We start from the raw sequence: 7,182 nt of genomic DNA on the forward strand, positions 1-7,182 counted from the left end.
TTTGAGTCCTGCTTGGGGTGCCTTGCAATGGACTGGCATCCTGTCCTGGGTGTGTCCCCTCCCCCTCCAGCCTTACACCCTGTGTTGCTGGGTTAGGCTCCGGTTTGCTGCGACCTCACTTGGGACAAGCAGTTTCAGACTGTGTGTATGTGTGTGTGTAATATTTATTGAAATACCTACCAACTACCAAGATCTGCGAAGATAAATGCTGTCTGCAAAACTTTTGGACATCAGCTCTTCACTGCTTATGGAGGACAAGCCAATATATTCACAGCACAAATACACACGTCAGCAAAAATTTCAGTTATGTGATCATCTATGAAACTTATGGAAACAAAGTAAACTAGTATTGAAGCATATCTGGACCAGTCTTTAAGTGATGCTAATAACTTTACAGGGTAGCCTCTATTCCAGGGTAGCCATGCACACCCAGTTTAGCTTCAGCAACTGACCTGAACTGCATGCCTTTGGAATTTTGGAGGAAACCCATGCAGACACGTGGAGAACATGAAAACTACACATGGACTGAGCCGCATTCAAACCAATGCCCAAACAGTCCAGGCACTGCACCACCGCACCACCCACATTTGTAAATTAATTACCCAAATGGTCAATTAGGATAAAACATGAATACAAGATGTAAAGCCAAAACAAATTCTATTGACATTTTAGCTGCGCTATATGAGGTGAGGGGGGGTGTGGTGGCGCAGTGGGTTGAACCACAGTCCTGCTCTCCAGTGGGTCTGGGGTTTGAGTCCTGCTTGGGGTGCCTTGTGATGGACTGGCGTCCCGTCCTGGGTGTGTCCCCTCCCCCTCCAGCCTTACGCCCTGTGTTACCGGGTAGGCTCCGGTTCCCCGTGACCCCGTATGGGACAAGCGGTTCTGAAAATATGTGTGTGTGTGTGTGTATATGAGGTGAACAGCTCTAACAGCATATTTACTGTAGAATTTGTGACACTTCCAAGCATCATTACAAGTTTCCCATGTCCTCCAAGCTTCTTCTTATCCTCTGCCATGCCCCAATATCTGTCCCACAAAGGAGAGTGTTCAGGTGGTTTATCGACTTTCACTAGACTCTAGTTTTCACTTTCTAAACTAAAGTCTGACACATTTGGGTTCCCGGACATGAGCGCTAGTAAGGGAAGGCAACACAATTATCTTTAGTTGTCATTAACATGTAATAGTTTTCATAGTTGCACTTTATGGCTGCACAGGTTTATAACTAAGAGTTGCAGTGGTCATTAGATGTTTTTTATATAAAGCATACATTGAAAACTTCAGATATATATTTTTATTAATTTAGGGTTTGGCATCATTAAATAATGCAGCTGTTTCTAGGTGGCTCTGTAGAAATGTTCCTAAGATAGTAGGTGCTATAGGTAGGGGTGGCCCATACTTTCTGAGGGCCCTAAGCAGAATTTCTTCCCTCCTCTTTTATTTTATTTCCTTTCTCCATTCCTGACAGGTATGTTCTTTTTGTCACATGATAATCAAAATGTATCATGACATCCATTTCTTTAAAAGTAATATCAGTATTGTCCTCTATTTAATGTGTTTGAAAGCCGATACAAAATTTTTTACTATGGTACATATAAAAAATAAATGTTGAATAGCTTCAGAGCTACTTTCACAGTTATCATCTACATTCATCTTAAATCACTGCACAGGTCTCATATAGGCTGTAAATTTTTCCAAGGTTACTACTGCAGTTTTTTAACAGTGTCAACATTTCCTTAGGAATCACATTAATTCCAATAAAATCTTGACCAGAATTAATAGAAGTACTATATCTATTAACAAAATGGGTGTAATTATGTCTCTCCATATGAACACTGAGCAAGCTCCATTGAGGAATGAGTTAGTTTGAGGCGCACTGGTGGTCGCGGGCTTCTAGGCAATCACTTATGTACCATATTAGGGAGCTCTGCTTGTGGCTGCAGGGAATCCATCTAAGTGAAGTTAATTGATTTTATATATATATATAGGTTATATAAACTATAACCCCCTAGCTGTAACAATGAGAAGTATTGTTGCATATGCTGTTGCAGTAAGTGCCAGTTTTGAGAGGGCACTGGAAGAAAACTAACCCAGACAATGTGAGTGCATAAGTGCAGTGTTCTGAGTTTATTAAACAGTCACTTTAGAATGGAATTGTCTGTCTTTACTGATGAGGCAGAATAAAACATTAGCCTTACACACAGTGAATCCGACAGGCTGCAGACCACGGTCACCCTGATCAGAGCAAACGCTTACTGGGATTGGATAGATGGCATGACCATTTTGGCCACTTAGTCAATCATTCGCTCTGAAGGTGAATAATCAAACGGGCGAGTTGGCTCACAGGCAGGTCTGTGCTTCGACCGCTGCTTCTCTACTTTAACAAGATCGCGAGTCATCAAGAGTGTGAATCTCTTTAATTCAGCAAATATTTAGAATAATGTAAGTCATGGGAGTTAGCGATGCAAGTTTGTAGCAAGTGCTTCCTACTTAAACAATCATTGTTTAATTGTTACATTGTTACACTGTACTTGAATTGCAATTTATCGGGTAGTTTTCGGTTTGGGCGTTTTACCCTTGACCTTTACTTAAAGTACCTGGAAAAAAGAAGCTTCTGGCGGGTTTCTGGACTCAGTGACACACTGCATACATTTACATTACATTTATTGATTTAGCAGACGCTTTTCTCCAAAGCGATGTACATCTCAGAGAAAACACAATTTGTGCATTAGAGACATAGTTGCAGACATGTGATTCTTAAGTAAACCTAGTTTGTTTCTTTCCACTATGCACCAATGCTCATCGCACGAGTAGGTGTGCAAAACTCAGCATAGACTAATCCTGATCACCTTCCTACAATTTTTTTTGTTAAAAAGGTACATAAACATTTACATGCAATACAGGAGGAGGGGCTGTATAAAGGCTTATCTGGACATGATCATAAAGTTACGGTACATGAACATTTACGCCATACACGAGCTTGAGAGATCTTGGGTGAAATGGGTCCGGAAAAGGTGAGTTTTCAGACCCTTCTTGAATGTAGACAGAAATTCAGCAGTTCTGAGTAAGAGGGGGAGGTCATTCCACCACGACGAAGCCAGACCCGAGAACGTCCGTGCTTTTTGCGCGCAGGACCACCAAGCGAGCAGAAGTAGACGAGCGAAGGGGTCTGGTTGGGGTGTAGCAGTTTATCAAGTCTTGTACATAGCTAGGAACAGTTCTATTGATGCATTTGTAGGCAATAACCAGGGTCTTAAATTTGATCCGGGCAGCTATGGGATGCCAGTGCAGAGAAACGAGTAGAGGAGATACGTGGAAACGCTTTGGCAAGTCAAACACAACTCATGCAGCAGCATTCTGCGTCAGCTGCAGAGGTCTGATGGCAGTAGCGGGAAGGCCACACGAGAGAGAGTGGAAGTAATCCAGACGGGATGTCACCACGGCCTGGAAAAGTAGTTGGGCAGAGTGGCTTGTGAGGTAAGGACGGCTCCTGCGGATATTATGCAGGATGTATCTGCCCAAGATGACTGACTCCTCACATTTCCTACCTGTCACCTGTAGGCCCAGTTCGGAAACCGCCAAGAATTAGGTGCCATCGTGATGGCCATAGTACTGTGTTCTGCGTCTGAGAAGATAAGATTTCCTGTCATAGAGTTTGAACATTTTGATCAAACGGATCCAACAAAGAACATTAGTCTGCATTGATTCATGGCTTTTTTGTTTTTGATCTTTGAGTACCGGGGCTTCCTAAAGGAACTGTCCGGTTTTAGTGTTAACTAGCTGGTGTGTACTGTGTGTGTGTGTGTTAGGGTGCTAATGAAAAATAAAGTTACACATTCACAACCTCTTAACCCTCAATTGTTCCTTCAGAGTGTTTCACCAGTAAAAATGCTTTTGCAGTAAGTTACATTTACCACTTTCTCATAGCGTGTGAGATTATTTTTATTCTTTTTAAAGTTGCCACTTTTCTAGAAGAGAATCACACATGGGAGCATAATTGTATAATGAATGCTTGATCACTCGGCAAGATGTCATAATACTTTTCCTACTAAACATTCATGAACACCTGCCAAACTATAAAGAAATATTTTACTTGCACACAGCTGATGCAAACAACATTATAAGAGTTCTTGTGGCCTTGCCCAAAAACAAGTGGAAAGTCATGTCAAAATGCTTAAATTTCATACTTACAAAATGTGGGTAATTCAGTTTTTAATACTGCTGTGAAATTGGTAGCAGGTCCTGTGCTTGAAACAATTCATACATTTTAAGCAATTATGTTTCAAAATAAAATTGCTGACAGCAAAGAACAACCAAAGAACAGCGGAAGTTTTCTAAGAATAACTAACAAGACGCATAAAAACTAGAATATTTCACCAAATATCAGTTCTGAATCAATAGAAATAGGTATTAATTATAGAACATGTTGCTATTGAGCAATCAGACAGATTTCAATATTTGGTAGAGGGGGAAAAAATATCCAGTTGATCTTTATATCAAAAAGGAAGAATTTGCAAGTAAGACTTGTGAAATATTAAGCTTTATTTTTTACCATACCTTTCATTGGCACCTTTATATATGAAATGTCTGTTATACACAGAAAAACTGTCCGTGTTAAATTCACTTTGGGAGAGTGTCTGGTCCTTGCCTGTTTGGATCGATGAGTGAACTTGCTTCACTTTGAATTTGACTCAGTCAGAAATTTCTGATTTCACTCAGTTCTTCGGACACGCATGTGAAATGACCACACACATAGTACAGAACTGGCACCATGTCTTGTGTACATATTGCAGTCCTTTTAATCATAATGAAACATACCAATTAAAAGCATGTGTATTATCAGTGTTTAGGAAGAAATTATCTTTAAAATAGATTAAAATGACCAACAGTTGGTAGCTCTGTTAAACCACAGATGAACAGGTCATAATGCAGCAGTAGTCTATGGGTATGAGTTATTTTTTTTGGTAACTTAACATCTCATGAGTTTTGGCGGGGATATCAAAATGTGGAAAAGAAGGCCTCGATTCTGGATTTATATGTATCTTATTGTTTCTAAATAATATCCATACCGCTCTATACTAATGAAGTAAATATGGACAGTAAAAGTGTGATGCCTCCCATAATTAAAATATCACTAAGGGTGGTATCAGAAAACCAGCATTTTTTGAGCTACAATATTTTAATGCTGGTGACTATGGATTTTTTAAAAATAAAGACTACATGAAAATCTAAAGCATATATATATAAATAAAAACTGTAGATGCTATAATGCACGTTATAGAGGACATTTAAATGATCACGCAAATTTCCTAAAAATTATAGAAATGCATGCAAAATCTGTTCTTGCTGGGCCTCAGGAGCATTTAAGTCAGGTTTTCGGTTCTTTGAAATTGCAGAATTTATTTGTGACTTTTTTCTAAAATTGCAGGTGAGCTTTTGATACGAAATCTGAATTCAAAATCTATAGAACAATCATTCAAAGTTAAGGTCACTCAGCTCTGAAGAATGAATTAGTCCCACAAGAATATGGATTCTGCTCTTAAATTTGTTTCAAAATTCTTATTCCACACACACACACACACACACACACACAGTCTGAAACCCCTTGTCCCGAGCAGGGTCACGGTGAACTGGAGCCTAACCCGGCAGCACATGGCGCAGAGCTGGAGGGGGAGGGGACACACCCAGGACAGGCCGCTAGTCCATCACAAGGCACCCCAAGTGGAACTCGAACCCCAGACCCACCAGAGAGCAGGCACAGGCCAAACCCACTGTGCCACCGCACCCCCCAATTCCTAATCCATGTATGTTTAAATATGCAATTCTGATCCAGTTTTCTCTTATTGAGTCTAGAACTTTGGCTACATATTAAAACTTCGCCCACTGTTTATCCTCCAGCTAATAAGAAAAATCCTTGGTACATAATTCAACATGAATTTAAGGATGCTATATGAAGAAATGGATGAAATGTAGGTATGTGGCAACTACGGTGTTGAAAATTTCTGTAAATGTTTAATTTTTTAATGGGTGTGCTAATGAAATAGTGTGATAGAGTTGGGGTTCTATTAAAACCCTGGATAAATCTGACGATTCAGTTATACGGCTTGGTTAGCAGACATTGTATACCAGATTAGGTAATTTTGGGCGGACCCATTTCCCTATTTCACAACTTTTCCATGAGGTGGACAGAGACAAGAGTAGAACATGTCATTTTTAAACACAGCATCACATTTTATATTAAAAATGCACATTTCAGTTTAAATCTATACACTGAACATGTTACAAAAACTGCATCAGTAGATTGACTTAAGAAGAAAATCAGTACAAGTAATAGGATGTTCAGACTTAGTCGGTTCAGTGCAAGAACACCGACCCGATGACGTAAACACAGAGAAGAAAGAGTTGAATTTCAAACAGTTGTTACAAAGAGGCTAGAGTTTTTGCACGTGTTAAACTGTGTGATGGATGTGTGAGTGCGGCATGCATGTGGTAATGTTTGACATGCAGCGGAATGGGTGCGAGAGCCAGTGTTTGCGTAGCCTGCTTTCACTTTTCCTGCTGACAGCTCTCTGCTTTCTGCAAAGGTCCTTCACCTGAACCCAGTGGAGAGAACTGCAAAATATTTGGCAGTGAGGGTGACAGAAGGTGAAGTCCAGCATGTGAACTTGTGAAATATACTTGGTGCACTCAGGACTACATTTCCCATCAGACCCTTTCCCTATGATTAGTGTCCACATCTTAATATTCAAGTTGCACATCTTAATATTCCTTGGGGTGGGGTAGGGGGACTGACTTCTTCAGTGTTGGCAGTTTTGACATTTTTACATAAAAGTCCTTTGACCATGATTGAACCATCTATTTTGACAGTATATCCTTGCATGCATGTGTGCAATACTAAATCTACTCTAAGTACAGAGACAGAGAATTGGCCTGTTAAGGAGAACGTCTGCTGGTTGTCCGTGGGTTCGAGGATGTTAGTTGATAAGAACAAGCCCAAAATCTTGAGTTACAGGTTGTCCCTAACTTATGATGGGGTTCCCTTCTGACAACCCCTTAAGTCACAAATCCCCTTACACTGTATTATATAAACCATAAGGATATACAAACTAACATGTATGAATGCTACGCTGTACAACAGGTCTTTGTTATATTTTCACTAATTTCACACATTCGTGTTAAAATAAA

The sequence above is a fragment of the Scleropages formosus genome, chromosome 8 (genome assembly GCF_900964775.1).
Source record: "Scleropages formosus chromosome 8, fSclFor1.1, whole genome shotgun sequence".
Classification (NCBI taxonomy): domain Eukaryota; kingdom Metazoa; phylum Chordata; class Actinopteri; order Osteoglossiformes; family Osteoglossidae; genus Scleropages; species Scleropages formosus.